The following is an 18,710-nucleotide window of genomic DNA, read 5'->3' on the forward strand; positions in this document are numbered from 1 at the left end:
GAGTCCCTTGCTCACTTTGCCACTGGATTCAAGCAAGCCTGCCTGAAGACGGCTGAAATGCCAGAAACCGGTCCTAGGAAGCTTGTTTCCGGTCCAGTCAAAGCATGGCTTGGCAGTTCGGGCTGCGCTGTTCCCATGAGGCACAGGGTCAGAATGATTTGCATATGGCCATGTCTGAACTGGGGAGGCAGAGTGGGCTAAAGAACGGTGATGGATCAAACCCAGATCTGTTGACTGGTTGTGAGTGTTTGATTGGTTCTGATGCTCCGGCCATCACCACCACCCCCTTTTTGTACCACTTTGTTCGCCATAAGTTTCCAGGGTATGCTCAGACGTTGAGTCCCTTGCTCACTTTGCCACTGGATTCAAGCAAGCCTGGCTGAAGACGGCTGAAATGCCAGAAACCGGTCCTAGAAAGCTTGTTTCCGGTCCAGGGAAGGCATGGCTTGGCAGTTCGGGATGGACTGTTCCCATGAGGCACAGGGTCAGACTGATTTGCTTATGGCCATGTCTGAACTGGGGTGGCAGAGTGGGCTAAAGAACGGTGATGGATCAAACCCAGATCTGTTGACTGGGTGTGAGTGTTTGATTGGTTCTTATTCTCCGTCCATCACCACCTCTTTTTGTACAGCTTAGTTTGCCATAAGTTGGCAGGGTGTGCTCAGACGTTGAGTCCCTTGCTCACTTTGCCACTGGATTCAAGCAAGCGTGGCTGAAGACAACTGAAATGCCAGAAACCGGTCCTAGGAAGCTTGTTTCCGGTCCAGGGAAGGCCTGGCTTGGCAGTTCGGGCTGGACTTTTCCCGAGAGGCACAGGGTCAGACTGATTTGCATATGGCCATGTCTGAACTGGGGTGGCAGAGTGGGCAAAAGAACGGTGATGGATCAAACCCAGATCTGTTGACTGGGTGTGAGTGTTTGATTGGTTCTGATGCTCCGTCCATGACCACCCCCTTTTGTACCGCTTTGTTCGCCTTAAGTTGGCAGGGTATGCTCAGACGTTGAGTCCCTTTTCTCACTTTGCCACTGGATTCAAGCAAGCCTGCCTGAAGACGGCTGAAATGCCAGAAACCGGTCCTAGGAAGCTTGTTTCCGGTGCAGGCAAGGCATGGCTTGGCAGTTCAGGCTGGACTGTTCTCATGAGGCACAGGGTCAGAATGATTTGCATATGGCCATGTCTGAACTGGGGTGGCAGAGTGGGTTAAAGAACAGTGATGGATCAAACCCAGATCTGTTGACTGGGTGTGAGTGTTTGATTGGTTCTGATGCTCCGTCCATCACCAGCCCCTTTTGTAACGCTTTGTTCGCCATAAGTTGGCAGGGTATGCTCAGACATTGAGTCCCTTGCTCACTTTGCCACTGGATTCAAGCAAGCCTGGCTGAAGACGGCTGAAATGCCAGAAATAGGTCCTAGGAAGTTTGTTTCCGGTCCAGGCAAGGCATGGCTTGGCAGTTCGGGCTGGACTGTTCCCATGAGGCACAGGGTCAGAATGATTTTCATATGGCCATGTCTGAACTGGGGTGGCAGAGTGAGCTAAAGAACAGTGATGGATCAAACCCAGATCTGTTGACTGGGTGTGAGTGTTTGATTGGTTCTGATGCTCCGTCCATCACCACCCCCTTTTGTACCGCTTTGTTAGCCATCAGTTGGCAGGGTATGCTCACACGTTGAGTCCCTTGCTCACTTTGCCACTGGATTCAAGCAAGCCTGGCTGAAGACGGCTGAAATGCCAGAAACCGGTCCTAGGAAGCTTGTTTCCGGTCCAGTGAAGGCATGGCTTGGCAGTTCGGGCTGGACTGTTCCCATGAGGCACAGGGTCAGACTGATTTGCATATGGCCATGTCTGAACTGGGGTGGCAGAGTGGGGTAAAGAACGGTGATGGATCAAACCCAGATCTGTTGACTGGGTGTGAGTGTTTGATTGGTTCTGATGCTCCGTCCATCACCACCTCCTTTTGTACCGCCTTCCTAATAGCGAGTCGCAAATCCAAATTAGCGAGTCACAAATGAATTGCGACTCGCTAATTAGGGTTTGTATATGGCCCTCAGGTATTTTTACATGCGCAAACAGGTCGCAAAGTCGTTTGTGCATGCAAAAATACTTCGTACATCTGGCCCCAAGACTTCCTTATTCAGTTATGCATAATCTGTGCGGTACCACAGGTTTCATAACAGTTTACTTTTACAGTTATACATGGTGGCTCGCATGTTCTTTGTAGAAACTCTACTTTTGTGGTGGTTTCTAAATAGAGCGAACCCCTTAAACCTTGCTGGTTTTGAGTTAGGGTGAGCTGGGATGCGTTTTTATCCATGAAATGCTGCAATCCCTTTTTCTAGGCTGATAGATGTCAGTAAGCTACTTTAGTCAAGAGCAGCATTTTCTGGATAGTCAATTGCTAAAAGAATTTGCTACTAAGTTAGAATTTTGTGAGCGACATCGTGTTACTGTTTGATTTATAATTCGCGAGAAATGTTTTCAATCAAATTAGAGAGTGCTTCAGATCCCTTTTCTGCAGTGTACACAATCGTGTGCTATCAAGGGCTTAGTTACAATGGGACCAGAAAGCCCATTTTAGGTGCTAGCACCCAAAATGGGACTAAAAGTCAGGCTTAAGTTTCGACTGATGGACGGGTTTGATAGAGCAGTTTGCCAAATCATACGAGCGAATAGCGTGTGCACATCTGTATATGGAATGAATAACATGCACTGTTGATCTGTTATTCCCCATTGCGAGGTGTTAACTCGGATATGCGTGCAAACATTCACACAATAAGTGGTGAATGTCGCGGTAACACAAATTAGTGGGCATGCAAAGAGCGCATGCATTTTCCTGCTCCATAATAACTACAAGCACAGGGCAATACAACTTCCTAGCTCTTTTTAAATATATTTGTGAAAACACATGCTCCTTTTACATATGTGCCTTTGGACGCCCCCCTCCCCCCCGTGCAGAGATGATGTGCATATAGACAGATCCCTCTGCACATTCATGAAGGTCTGGTATAATTGCACTTAAGGAGTTCAAGGGAGAAGATATCAGGGCCCAACAGAAATGATAACTTGTTTCCATATAAGGGAAGGTAATAGACATGCATGTCAGGTTTATCGAAATTTCACTCAGTACCGCAGGGGGTCACATTTCCTGCGAGGAGCCCTGTCAAGCCAACTAGGCATAGGGTGGTTCGTCACCAGTGACTGGTTTCTTGGGCTTTGCAATGTTTCCTTCTGGGTCTGGTGCAGCTTTCTAAAGGAACAGACAGCTAAGGCTGCAAGGTGCAAAAAGAGTATTAGGAGCTGGCAACAACTATGTGCAAGTAGAGGACAGGTGTCTGCACCCAACTATACTGACAAAGCATCCTCACAATCAAGAACCAAAGAGTAACACAAACTTTGTTGACTTGTTGCCATGGCAGAAAAATTGAATGGATGAGGTCGAGGAAAACATTTTTGGGGGTTGTAGGCGGGATATTACAACATTCTGAAAACTAGCTTTTTCATCAAGTCAAGAAGGTGAAAGGATGTTTGCCACTCAATAATAGATTCCTTGGGGCAGATTTATGTTAGACTTGCGCCACTTTTACGCCGCCGTTGCATCACTTTTGTGACGCAGCGGCGGCGCAAACCATGCGCCATGTTGCGCCTTATTTACCATGTGACGCATCTAGGGAGATGCGTCACGTTGTAAAGCCCTGCGCTACATTAAACCTGCGTCAGGTTTAATGTATGCAGGGTGGGCGTTCTATCGGAAAATGCCTCGGAAAAGTGACGCAGTGAAATCTACAAGATTTCACTCAGTCACTTTTCCGACACTGCTGCATCAAAACCTTGCGCCTGCTTGAAGCAGGCGTAAGGCATGACGCAGCATGTTAGGTATGGGCAGCCCCTTAACATTGCTGGAGTTGCGTCGTGCTTGCGACGCGACTCCAGCAATGCGCCGCCCTTACGCCATCAGATGCGTCACGTATCTGTTTATCCTTGCGCCACGATGCGCTGCATTGTAAATGCGGCGCATCTGCAATGGCGCAAGGACAAACTTGTGTGACGCATCTTCCCTGGCGCATCCCTGCTGATTTGCAGAGATGCGCCAGGAAACATAAATCTGCCCCCTTGTATTTTGCAGAATTGTAACATACAACGTGTTTGATTAGTCACCAAAGTGAGGAGCAGATTTGCGTTGCTCTAAATCCAGGAGGTTTGAATACTCACGAGAATAAGGAGCCCCCAATCCAGCTATTATCCTAGACTTATGTCTAAAATCAGTTATATGCATGATCTGGTTAAACTTTTGTGAGCACCTCAACTTCATGTTGGTATCCACTTAAAAGAAACCCACAAGAGCACATAAGAAAACAGACATTTTAGGTGCACATGCTGCTACTCAAAGGAACCTGATGATGACTGTAATATATCAGTAAACTTTGTGAATCAGAGAAAATTGTATTTTTCTGTTCATTCTCCTAGCCGCCAATTGGGAGGAAGGGAGCAAGCCGCCAACCAACAGAAAGCTTTAGGTACATGCAAACAGGAAACAAAGGGGCATTTTAGCAAGGGCCAGATCGCCGCTTTATCTGCACTTTTTGCCGATAAAGCGGCGATTTTTTTACTGCCCAATTACCAAGCTGTTGCTAACAGCAGTTAGCAACAGCTTCCAGGTGATAGTGACCGGTTTGGGGCCAGCTTTGCATGTCAGCGATATTTATCGCTAATGACATGCAAGCTGGGCATACACAAACTGGGAGCGACTGAAAGCAGTCGCTAACAGAGCTATCGCCTATTAGCAATACCTGCAGCACAATAAAAAAGCGCGCGCTAACCGCGATTAGCGCCAGGATTTTACACCTGGTAAAATCCTGACTTAGCCATAATAGTCAATGGGAGGTGGATTCTACGGCTAAGTCCCCACCTGCCTATTAGCGAGATTTTCCTTAGTGATAGGATTTTTATCGCTGGAAATCTCACGTTGAAGATGGGATTCGCCGGTTGGTAATACAGCGTTATCTCTGCGATAGAATCCAGTGATAGTAGGCGATGAAAAAAATTGCGCTAAGCGCGGTTTGCGATAATTATCACAAGTTGTTGCTAATATGGTCCAAAGTCTTATGCTTGCTTTCCAAGGAAATCAAGAGCTGGGGCATACAAATTATCTATCTCTTAAAAGTAAATTAGTGATGCTGCATCATTGACGTCCCCCTTCAGAGGCATGCTCATTTACTATGTAGGTGAAACGTTAAGAAATATTTTGATAAACGGAATGAGATGAGTCCAAAATAAGGCACTCCTCAGAGTGTGTTTGTAGGGAGGGATTGTGGATCAATGCATTTATTTCCCTAGATCTCCTAAGTGTAGGGACATAAGATAGGTGTTCATTGTAGCCTTTACTAGCTAATAAGCAAGCTCCTTTAATATTGATTTGGATGCACTGTAGGCCCAGGCTCTATCATCATACAACGTAAAAGTCTCCTGGACAACCAGTCAGTAGGGTGATAGTGCACAAGCCACGCCAAACGTTTCCTTAGCATAGGCAAAACCATACAATGCTTCCAAGCATTTTCCACCTCAACAATCTCAGGGCTGGAAGACGAGGAGATAAAATGCTAGAACTCAGAGCAGTCCCAAACATTTATTTCCTGTGTCTACAGCCCTCACTTGGGTATGTGACTAAAAAGGAAGGAACCAATTGGAGACCATTTGCGTCTCTTCTCAGCCTCCCAAACTCATCCTCTCCCAGTCCAATAACAAGCCTAAACATCAGCAAGTGGGTGTGACCGGGGGGGTAGCAGGGATCAACTGCTCGTATGTCTATAAAGGCCTTGGAGGGGATGAAAGAGTCATTCCTATTTCCTGGTTAAGACATAATCGCTCCCAGTTTCATATGAGATTACAGTCATCAATCGGGAAACAGTGACAAGTTCTGTGGGAGTACACAACTGCCTTTCTGTAAGTGCACCATTGCCAGGTTTTTCAATATTGCACCCCACACACATACACACATCCATATCCACACATGCATAGTTTCCAGTGTGCACACACTTCCATTTTCCACAAACACGCTTATTAGTTCCCAGTTTCAACGCACTTACCATTCCTAATGTTCACACATTTGCCAGTTTCCAGCGTGCAGAGGCTAGCGAACACCTTGTGTACAAACACTTTGTTCCCCTTATTCACATATTTGACATTGAGCTGAAGGACTTACCAAGTATCTTCATTGTATGCAGGGGAAAGGCAGCACACCTTACCCCTGCACACTGTTATTTTTCTAAAGCTCCAGAAAAGTCCACTGTGAAGGCTTCCTATAGGGATCCGAGGAGGATCTCTTCCTCCTGATTTCTTGCTCTGGAGGGAGAGGCAGAGAGGAGAAAGGGTGTCATGGTTTGCCAGTCCCTTCCACTCTCCATCACATTCCTCCCAACCAAAGGAGAATATTTGGTGGCAGAGAGATGTACAAAAGTAGCTACATTTCTATATTCCCAAAACTTCTCTTACTTCCTATGGTCATCTCCAAACCCTCAGGGTTGCAGCAGCAATCAATGACCTGGGTCTGTGGCTCAGTGGACTAATGTGCAATTTACAGGAAGCTGTTTTTGACTTCATGGTCACAGGTTCGAAACTCTGCAGGGCTGCTCAGCATTTTATCTGTCTGGGATTGATAAAATGAGTACCACTGATTTGGGTAATGACAAACATATGTTATTGCAGTGCCAAGAGACCCAAGAATTAGGTAAATGTGTGCTTTACAAAGACATTATAAGATGGTGGAAAATGTAGGAGGGCTACAACCTCCCCTCCTATTTCCAATCACAAATTGAACATGAAGGGTGTGCATACCCAGATCACCCACCATCAGTCCTCAATGACTGACTGATGTCAGCAGCATAACGATGAGTCAATAAGCACACAGTCATTGATTTCAAGCCAAAAAACGAGATCAGGTAGTGGAATATTCCCGCCCAACACTTAACCATAATTTTGATGTTGTCCCCTTCTGGCAGACCATTAAAAAAACAATCGCAAAAGCTGCACACAGTCCATTTTTCCAATAATGCCACTGAATGGGTCTATGTATAATGAATATTGTTAGTGCGGGCATCCTTGGTGTGGGTTTTGCCTTCAGAACTCCTGTTTTTGCTGACTTACTTATTGCTGGCCTAAGAATTCTGCACACTTTACCACTGCTAAAGTGATTGTTCTCCATCCCAAAAACATGGTAACATTGGCTTATATCGGGTTGGCGTCTTTAATTTACTTGTAAGTCATCAGTAGAGTGGCACGACCTGTGCCCAGGGCCTGTAAATCTAATGTATGCTTCCAGTGGATTAGCAGCATTGATTGTGCCGCCCACTCAAGTAGCACCCTAATATGTCTCAGTCCTGCCTTTGCACAGCTTATGTGTGAAGTTTTAAACTTCCAATTTGAGCTGGCAAAATAAATCTTTTGCCAGGCCCAAACCTTCCTTTTTAATCTATACAAGTAACCCCTAAAGGTCCTAAACCAGTGGTATAGCTAGGGCGATTTGACACCACCCAGAGCCGATAAGAGAGGGGGGGTGTAGGCGACAGGTTACAACGAGCGGGGGTAGCGTTTAGCAGCGCTAAATGTCAAGGAGAGGTAATAAACAAACAAAAAAACAACAATTACCTTGCGCTCAGGGTTCACCGCCCCTAAAAAAGTGATGCCCTGGACGGACCGCAATGCCCCCCCCCCCCACCCCCAGCTACGCCACTGTCCTGGACAAACCAAAGGGCAGGGTGCAGTGTATTTAAAAAGTTGGACTTGTACTTTTATGTTTTACGTGTTCTGGTAGTGAAAAACTTTTCAATTCATTTATCACTACTGCAAGGCCTACCTCCTCCATAGAATAACATTGGAATTACCTTCTTCAATTTTATATGTTATTTCCAAATGGGAATGGGCAACCCCTTCATGTTTGGTGTCTCTGGAATCACAATTTAGAATGCCAACTTAGGGTGAAGTCGGATTTTAAATTACAATTCTGAAAATGCCACTTTTAGAGTGTAAAAAAAGAAATAAATACCAACAATCTTGCCTGTACTGATGTTTTCTTTTAAGGACAAATCCAATGGGTATAAGAAACTTATGCAATGTCACCCGATTTCATTGTTATCAAAATTAATTTTTAATTTGTAATCAATTTTGTGGAAAAATTGATATTTATCTTTCATTAAAAGGCAATTTTCATGTTCACAAAACATATGCAAAACATCACAACAAAAATTACTGACCCAAAATACATTGAATGAATTAGGGTCTATGAAAACATAAATGTAAACAATTCATACACATGACTAGGACACCACATATAACATGTAACAAACAAAGTTTGCTCAACTCGGGTACCACTAGATTTAAACCCTTTTTCTGAACCTCACACTCGAGCAAATACAAACAGTGTGAATTTTTTCAAAAAACCACATTTTTGCACAGGGCAAGACATTGCAACGAATTTACACAGTTATTGAATCAGGCAGAAAAACATTTATTTTATCACATGTTTGGAAACAAAAAGGTCGACGCGTTTCGAACCCCACGTTTACTAGCTGGGGGTTCTCTTCAGGACCAAACACTAGAAAGAAGAAGAAAAAGAGTATTTACTCTAAGTATCCTAACTTTCTTTCATGAAACTGTCGCAAGAAAGCAGTCAATGGCTCCTCCAAGAAGTCAGTTTCAAAGAGACTTTAATCTTACCTATTAGTTGAGATCAGCCGATCTCTCTTGAGAATCAATGCTCTCTTATCAGTTCTAATTTTGGAAAACAAACATGCAAAACAGAAAAGAAAAAGAAACGCAGTCAGAAATTTAGTAGTCTCATTCATGGTCAAGATATTTAGTGGAAAAGATGTATGTCATGATGACTTACTCAATGTCCAGATGGAGAAAATTGTATCTGTATTGATGGTCAGTGATGTTTAAATAGGTTTGTCTGGGAATTCAAAAGACATGCAATTAGTGTTCAGATCACATACTTATGAATTTGCATGTAATATACATCGGTTTTAACATACGTTGTAGCAGCCTCTTGTGTACGTGAGACGCTTTCTTCAATTTTTATTGGAAATCTGTATCAAAAAACGATACTTCGCATTAGAATCATACGTTGCGTGGAGAAGGCTAATGTTGATTTTATATAAAGGTTGGATCTTTTCTTGTCGTATACTCATGTTATAAGTCGCCATATGTGCTTTTTGAAAAATTATCATTGCATGCTTGTAACTGTGACTTCCTGTTAGATTGTTTAGATGGGTGATAATGCGTCATTTCGTTCAGTGTAGTGCCCATTCCCGTATGCATCAAAACAAGATGTTAGATGGGAACACTTTCGTACCTTATTTATTGGGACTGGCTGGCAGCATAGCGTCCCTTCTTTCTGTAACCGGAGTTCATCGTGGTCACAATTGTTGCGGCTCTGTTCTCTTCCGGTCTTCCATTTAAACCTCCGGATTATGGGAGTTACGTGCAATTGTGTCCTGGTTGAATTATGGTGATTGTAGTTCCTAGTATGATATTGGAGTTGACGCTTATTCTGCATTTCTTAAAGTATTTTATGAGAAGGCAAAAGTGTCTCACTGAACCAGAAATTTTAGCATGCTTGAAGTTTATCATTCGAATGATTCCTGCAAATTATGTTGGCAGACGTTTTAGAAAAATGGCAGCATGGAGATGAACATTCGATTTGATATAAAAGCCATATTTGTAGTTGGAACGATCTTATAACCTGTAAATTTCTGATAATTTATTCAAGCCATCTACCGCTGTGTTGAACTTTACTATAAGCAAAGCTTCTCGTTGAATTAGTTTACGGTCAAAATCTCATCCTCAAGGGTCTTGTTCCACCTCTGAAACTATCGTCCACGTCAGATCCTTTTCCAGATGATTATTGCTCTTCCAATGATTGACCAGCGGGGCTGACTGTACATTTTGTCTAATTCTCGATTTATGTTGAGTGATCCTGTGACGGACATCCTGATTACAGCGAAGACTATATTCAAAGACTCATAAATGCTCCCTCCTTGTATGCATCAGATTCACTTAGTGCAACAGCAAAAACGCAAAATGAATCAGAAAAATTGATCAGACTAAAGAAAAAGTAGATCAGAACATATCTACATTGTCATTTCTTAATGGGACATTTGAAAGCAGGTACTAATTCAGGCGGTCTTCAAGTACGGAATAACCCAATGATTTTTACAGAGGATCCCCTTTATAAGAAAGGGTACAGCTTTATTGAAACTAAATGCAGTAGGGACCTGATTGTTCTGACAGTAGAGACGGCCCAAAGGATCTCAAAACAACAACTAGAGTTAATTCTGGCCCTGGAGCAAGAAATTAATGACAATCAATCGATAACAGACGCTAAAGCGTTACTCTCAAAAGTTGAAAAAGAAATATTGGAATTTAAGGATTACACCATCAACCAGAAAGAAATTAAATTTGAAAAGTATAAAAAGAACTCCTCTTTGGAAAATACTTATCCTTATCTTCAAACAGACTTCTTTCTTGTCCAGAATCATGACAATTTTTCCCAGAATATCAAGGGAGATCAAGGAATAATTTCATTTCCTTTTCAGACCCTTCTTCATCTTCGGGTGGCGTATGTTTTGTGAACATGAGAATTGCATTTTAATGAAAGATAAATGTTAATTTTTCCACTAAATTGATTACAAATTAAAATTTATTTTGATAAAAATGAAATCGGGTGACATTGAGTAAGTTTCTTGTACCCATTGGATTTGTTCCTGAAAGAAAACATCAGTACAGGCAAGTTTGTTGGTATTTTGTTATGAGGCTCAGCCTTAGTGATTAGAGCCAAACCCTTAATTGTTTGTTACTTTTAGAATGTTGGCATCTACTTGCCTTAGACATTTGGTGCCTGCATCCTGTCTCTGGTTCATGGCTGGTGTGTGTGACAATTGTGCCTTGTGTATTTCTCCTAGACAGGCACACAAAATGGGGGAGCTTAGGTGTGACGGGGGGCATAATTGGCAGGATGGGAGGAAGGAGTTGAGCCCAGCCCCACTTGCACTTGCATAGGATGTGTTCCATCTATATACTAAGGGCTGCATGCCCCTTGTAGTCTAGAGCCAGGACCAGGAAGGCAGGGCACCTGTGCACTTCAAAGGCAAGCCTCTAGAAGCTTCTACCCACTTCAAAGGCACAACTGAATATAAATACTGGATCTCAGACACCACCACTTCAGTAAGCTTCTGGACCTGTAGATATTCTGCCAGGAAGAAAGACTTCTGTGATGCTAAAAGCACTGCCACTCTGCTGGACTGATGCTCTGAAGGAACTGCTGCACTGTTGTGCTGACGTGTTGTCTCTTACCTGGGTGAGAAGGACTGTACCTGCATCTCTTGAACCCAGAAACCAGAGTGACTCTAATGGTTAGTCAGCTTGCCTCCTGATCTGAAGCTTGGGGGACACAACAGGCATCCCACAAACTTTCATCTTCACCAGGACTCTGCCATCTGTCAGAATACTCTGACAGTGGTGCCACCCGAGACCTGGACCCTTGGAAGTGGGCCTAAGGCGCTCTGCCATTCTCTGTGGAGCCAGCCGAACCAAAGCATCTTATCTGGTGTGTGTGTGCAAACCCAAGCAGAACCAACACATCACTGCTGCTGCATAGATTGGACCCACTGCAAAGACCCACATTGCATTGCAGCTCTTAAGAACCACCGCATTCCCCGGACTGCGCAGCGCATCCTTGGTGCAGGTCCTTGCAACCCTCATAGATGGCAGCCTCGATTACAAAGCCGGCCTCCGCATTGCAGCCTTGCAGCTCTTTGAAATTGACGCATTTCACTACTGTGCAACGCAACCTTGATGTCACACTGCAAATAGCAAGCCCGGTCAACGGGATCCTTGACAGCAACGCAGTGCCCTGCATCTCAGTCCCACGGCTTCTCAGCATCAATGCATCACTTTGGCTGCGCAACACGTCCTTGCGACATTCCGTATACCCGAATTTGAGGTACTTTGTTTGGCTGGCCTAACTGGGTATCTGTAACCAGCTCATGCTCCATCAAGGTGGCCTGAACTTGTGACTTTGTACCAGTCCAGTGCAACCAGGTATCTACAGTTGGTCTGTTGGTGCTTTGTACATTTTGGCACTATTTTTACCCAAATCTTTCAACTGGAATTTCTCCGGTTCTGGATTTTTGTTGTTTTTGCCTTTTTTTGTTTATCAAAGGAAGTACTATTTTTCGAACTTGGTGTGGGATCCTTTAATGTGGTGTTTTCATCCTATTGCTGTTTGAGGTGTTGCATAAATACTTTAGACATAGCCTCGAAGTTAAGCCTGACTGCTCTGTGCGAAGCAACCACAGGTTTGAGCACAGGTTAATTTATGGTTGACCTGACCAGGATTGTGTGTTGCTGCTTGGCCAGGGCCACAACAAAGTCAATCAACAACCCAATTTCTGACAAATATTTAACAACCTTTTAATGTGAATAACAATATACAGAAAAAGCGTTTTTAATGTGAAGGCCATGATAAGTATCTGAGGGCCTGATTTATAGCTTATTGGTTGGATTCTATACTGTATTTATTCACACCATGGTGAGAGAACTCCACCTGCCAAATATAGAGATGTTGGAAGGCCCAGCATGCATTTTTGCACTGCAAAGAACTGTAGTCACATGGGTTTGTGTAAATGCATTGAAAGTTTGATGGACGGCTCCGTCAATGTGGGAGAGCCAAACATCAAATTTGAACTTAAAAAAAATAAATATCCCAAAGTGGGATTTTGTTTTTAAAAATAAAAAAAAGCAATGACCCCCCTCGTCATGGGAGTTTTCTCCCAAGTTGCTGGGGCTCTTTTGCATTTTTCACTACCCCATACCATCAGGTTTTACCTGGCGATGACGTACAGTAAAATCATGCCATTCATCCGCCCACTCTAAATAGAATAGAAGGACAAATATCAAAAACCTCAGATGCCCATTAATCGTTGGAGGTGTAGGTCGTCGGCAAAGACGGAGTAGTCTCTGCCATAAACATACTAAAGAGCCGCCCGACTCTGAATGAGCGGGAGACAGACCTACAGTTTGGCAGAGAGGGTACTCCGTCTCTATTGTATAGGAGTGCCTACTCCATCAAACTCTAAATCGGGACCTAATCCTTCACTTTTAGGAGACGTGAATGCTAGACATTATTTACCAATTCAGAAAGAATACAATGACATTATTTATACACTATTGGATACCTACATTTTGCAATAGCACTTACCACAATTTTCTTGCTCATTATTAAATATTCTGGGGCAAATTTATAAGCCCTGTGCGTCACTTTTGCGCCGCCGTTGCGTCACTTTTGTGACGCAGCGGCGGCGCAAAGCCAGCGCCATGCTGCGGCAGATTTACAGCGTGACACATCTAGGGAGATGCGTCACGTTGTAAAGCTTGCACAACATGTGGGCGTACCTGCACAGGGGGGGGCGTTCCGGCGCAGAAACGCCTCCGAAAAGTGGCTGAGTGAAATCTCCAAGATTTCACTCAGTCACTTTTCCGGCCATGCTGCGTCAAATCCCTGCGCCTGCTTGAAGCAGGTGTAAGGATTGACGCAGCATGTTAGGGATAGGGGCACCCCGAGCCTTGCTGGAGCTGCGTCGCGGTTGCGACGCAACTCCAGCAATGCGCCAACCTTACGCCGGCAGATGCGTCACGCATCTGCTTGTCCTTGCGCCACGATGCACCGCATTGTAAATGCGGCGCATCTGCGGTGGCGCAAGGGCAAACTTGCGTGACGCATCTTCCCTGGCGCATCCCTGCTGATTTGCAGGGATGCGCCAGGGAACATAAATCTGCCCCTCAATGTCTGTGCTGCACAATTTGTATAGCGTAGCCATACATTGCTCTCTTACTAGATATTTATTTATCCTCATTAGATATTATTAGCAATTGTATTGTGAAGTGGTACTAAGCTTTTTATTTCCCCTCCTTTGTGATTTGCTGATGTGCTTAAACATTGAGAATGCAAGACATACTTATTGAACATAGTCTGACTGAAGGCTATTTTTCATACTGAGTTGAGCTGGAGGCCTAGGTTTTCAGAGGCTTTTTGCGTTCTGCGGAATCCCTGGCCAGATTACTTAATAAAGGTTGCTGGAATTAATGTGTTCCACACAATCCAGTTACACTGACTGGCTGTAAAAATACTGAGAAGCAAAATCTCAAAAACCCAATAACAAAAAACATGAAACCCTGGGTTATGTGTAGACTCTCCAGTACAAATCCTGATATCTTTAACAGCTCTACCCAATGTTATGTTGCTGGAGACCGAGAGAATGAGAAAGCCAGAAAACGGTGCCTACATCCCAATAGGGGAATATTCTGCACCTCCAATGCCACACAAAGCACCCACCTTCCTGGAAGTCTTATGCCAGTATGTAATGATTCCTTTTTATGGGTAGACTCCTGAGAGGACTGCATTGTTTTAAGAGGCTGGGTGCACTGAGCCAAGTGATTCAAAGAACCAGCTTTTTCTGTGGTCATACTTGGTAATGCAGCTGTTATATGGTTGGAGGGCCAGAGCAGTGGTAGCTAAAAAAGTCTGCCTAAGGGTCTTGGCTCACTGGAGCTCAAATCATTCCTTGAAAAAACCAAGGGGCATATTTACAAGCAGGCGATAACAAATTATCGCCACTTTTGCGGCCGTTTTCAGCTGAAAAGCGGCGATAATTTTATCGCCTAATTAGCAAGGCCACGCTAACGCGTGAAACCTTGCTTTAGTGTGGGGATTCTTTACGCCCAGCTTTGCATCTCTAATGAGATGCAAAGTGGGCGTTGCTGACCTAACATGACAGGAGAAATGTCGTAAGCGGCATTTCTCCTATCATCAAGCCCAACGCTATGAAGCATAGCGTCCGGAAAAGTAGCGATAACCCCTGTTATCACTACTTTCCTTACGCCTGCTTCAGGACTGACTTAGCCATGATATCCTATGGAAGGTGGATATCATGGCTAAGTTTGTGAGTCCCTATCAGCAAGCTAACGCCACATTGCGTGAGATTATCGCTGGGTTTCCAGCGATAATCTCACGTTAGGCAGTTAGTGTGAGGATTTTTATCGCTGAGGAGATAAGCGTTGCTAATAGCACGCTTTCTCAGCAATAAAAATCCTCGTTACCCGGCGATAATTATCCTCACGCTAAGAGTGCTGAGCGATAATTATCGCCGGGTGTTGCTGATATGCCCCTTAGATGGGATGACCTATGGGGATGTTGATGAACTTTAAGGAAGACGTTTATGATCAAATGGAAGGGAATCTACTGATAAATGGTAGTTTTGGTATGCCCTTTCTTAGCAAAAGCCATTCTTAAATTGTGCCAGACCTGTTTTTGCTTTTAAAATACTCTGACATTTTCCCCAAATTGATTACAATATCGCCTAGGGGTCCACGAGAGATGCACTGCATTGTGTATTTGCTCACCCAGCAGAGCACAAAAAAAGGCTATGTTTCCTGGAAAGTGGGTATACACTCTGGCCATATTCCCTGTTCTCATTGCCAATAGTGGAGTATGGTTGTGGCTCACTCACACTCACTCACTAACAGCTGGGAACAGCTTAATAAATAATGTAAAGGTACACACCATTTAAACTGCAATTCCAATTATGATAACCGTCCAGTTCCCATAACTGGAAACCTTTGATGTGTAATGTGATGTTTTAGGGGTAATACACAGAGGGCCTCATTTCAATGTGGGTTGGAAAGTCTCCGACCAGCGACGGACATTGAAGGCTTACATTCCGTCTGCTGAGTTACAGTGTCGGCAGTCAGGATGTAAACAGACTGGACTAACTAAGCCCGTCGGAAACCGCACTCAGAGCTGGATGTGTGACCATTTTTGGAGGTCGCAAATGGGAAATTGGCTCATTTGCGACCGCAAAATAGGTCTGCCCCATGTACAAACCCTATTTTGCTAGTCTGTAACATATTACCCACTCGCAAAATAGGGTTTGCGACCCGCTATTAGGCAAAGGCATGCCAAGGGCGTCTCTTTCTAATAGCGAGTCGCACTTCAATGTACGATGGTTTTGCGACCACAATTGCAGTCGCAAAACACTCGCAGTTTACCACCTACCTAAGTAGGTGGTAAGCCACTCGCAAACATGAAGGGGTCCCAATGGGTCCCTTTCCCCTTTATGAATGTATGTGAAAATATTTTTATGAGCAGGCAGTGGTCTCATGGACCACTGCCTACTATTAAAAACTGAAATAGAAACGCTTAATTTTTCTTTTTTAAATGCAATCCGTTTTCCTTTAAGTAAAATGGGCTGCATTTTTAAAGCAAAAACTGCTTTATTTAAAAAGCAGTCACAGACATGGTGGGCTGCTGACCCCAGCAGGCCACCGTCCCTGGCAGTGCTAGCCATTCCCAATGGGGTCGCAAATTGCACCTACCTCATGAATATTAATGAGGCAGGCAATTTGCGACCCCCTTAGGAATTTCAAACTGTGTCTGAGACACTGTGGCAAATTACATCTGTAGAGACGCAAATTGTGAGTCGCAAAACAACCTGCACGGTTCGGCAGGCACCGTGGAGTGCCTGCCACACGGTGCAGGGATTTTTAAAAACTCCCATTTCTCAATCGGAGCTTGTGCTGCGGGTGGTTTCCACATTCAGTGTGTGGAACCGATGACATATGATCGGGCGGTTCCACACACTGAGAGGGTGTCGTTTGGAGGCACCTTCGACCGACATTGTAATGGGCCCCAGAGTGTTTTGTTTCTATTTTGAGGACCTTATTGATACATCACAAAAGGAGGTTCCTCTTCAGGTAGCTCTATGTGTTATTTATAACTCAAGTAGCTTTCTCCCTTCAGCGAGCCTGGGAAGATCTCAGGTAACCATATTCACATCATGCCAGGCCACAGCTCTGTTTGAGAATGAGGAATTAACATGGTCAACCACTGATACTGCAACACCGTCCAATAGACAATAATGAAGGTAGGGACCTAAAATAGAACAGTAGAAAATAATGTTAATTACATTATTTCAACAATATTACTTGATGTAAATTTAATAAGAATTAAATTAGTCCAAACTATTTTTATACCTATCTTTTAGCACTTTTTAATACATAATAAATATAAAAAATGTAGGTGAGATTTTTTTTTTAATGTATATGCTAAATATTAATGCAATTGTTTTTACATTTTAATGTAGAATAAAATAAAAAACATACATCATTAATAACTTATTGTAAATTTTAAGTGAAATTCTTTTAAATATATGAAATTAAAATTATTTTTCTGAAGTTTAAATCACAAACAAATTCACACTTGAAGTATAAAAGTATCAATTATATTTATATATTTTACTGAAAATAATGTTATGATACATTTTAAATTAAAAAAAAGCCTATTAAAATAAGTTAAAAAAAAATGTATTTAGGTATGTTTAAAATAGTAATTTAAACATATTCATATTTTTAACTATTTTCAATGAAACATTATTTGCTTTGGAGTTTTATCTTAAGTTCCTGCCTTCATGATGTTCTATGGGACGATATTGCAGTACCAATGTTTGGCAATGCTTAACTGGAGTACATTTACAACATTGTGAGTCCATTGTGGCTGTAGTAACTTTAGAAGTGCAGTTTTTTTATAGGAATTGACTTGCTCTTTTGTGGGTGGCTGCTTTGTGGGTGGCTGCACGTCCCTCGCTAACACCCCTCCCTAAACCCCACCTATTTCGTAGTAGGTACGTCCTATTTTTCAATTATCCCCCTAGTTTCTCCGACATTTACTATTTTAGCCCTTATTACAAGTTAGGCAGAACAGGGTGGCGGTTTTACCACAGGTGGCATATACCTCTCATTCTGTATTTTTAAATGTAAATGAGGCATACCTTGCAGAATCAGTATTTATCACACAAAATTCTGCATGTTTTTTTTCCTGCCATTTTCCCTTGAAATATTTCAGCAAGTTTGACCTGTTGGATTCTATCAGGGGAAATCTGGAAGTGTGATTGCAATATGACCCTCCACTTGTAATCAGGACCTAAGTAGTAAAAGTACATGTGAGGATTTTCCCAAAGAAAAGATAAGAGAAATGGAGTTGGAGATTTACACTCATATGTTTGGGAATAGCACTTGTAGCACTATTGTAGCCCTAATAAAGTACTACAAAATGTAGTTTGTGAATAAGCCGTCTTGATCAGAAGATTCCATGACCGTGAATGTCCCTACCTTTGAAAGGGTAGGACATCCATTGGCAAGGTATCACTCTTAGATCGCTGCTGAGCAGAAGTGCTTTTTTTGCTACTGTTTGCAGTCCCAAGTGATAAAAGGCACATTTTTCTACTATTGTGCACAGCTGATTTGTAGTCCTTTTTTTCTGCCCTTTTTTTAAATGTCATATGCTTTGCAGTTTGCAAAAGATTCTAAGTTTAAAAATCTTTTGATGAAGTTGTGAGATCAAACAATTTGCATGCACATGGGGGCTATTTACTTACACTCCCTGAGTAACTTACAATGTGTACATTTACCATTACACTTCGTAGAAACTTTACTACTTTGGGCTATTCACAAAATCAAAGTGTAAAGTTAGTAAAAGTCTAGATCGCCACTGGGGCAGTGATCTACCGATAATGAAGTATAGAGAACATTTTAAAAAAAGGATTATCAATGACTCCAAAAGTTGGATGCTGTTTGTTTCCTCTCAGTGATGATGATTGGTATGTG

General features: G+C 43.1%; 1 long non-coding RNA gene across 1 annotated transcript; it reads right to left on the bottom strand.

Moving 5' to 3' along the window:
• Positions 1–8,120: 8,120 nt before the first annotated feature.
• Positions 8,121–10,655, bottom strand: LOC146866405 (uncharacterized). The gene is made up of 3 exons (XR_014976797.1): positions 8,881–10,655; positions 8,709–8,762; positions 8,121–8,586 (listed from the first exon to the last, which is right to left on the bottom strand). It is a non-coding gene; the product is annotated as an uncharacterized LOC146866405 (long non-coding RNA).
• Positions 10,656–18,710: the final 8,055 nt, after the last annotated feature.

Source organism: Triturus cristatus, chromosome 2_1 (assembly GCF_964204655.1).
Source record: "Triturus cristatus chromosome 2_1, aTriCri1.1, whole genome shotgun sequence".
In the NCBI taxonomy this organism is placed as follows: domain Eukaryota; kingdom Metazoa; phylum Chordata; class Amphibia; order Caudata; family Salamandridae; genus Triturus; species Triturus cristatus.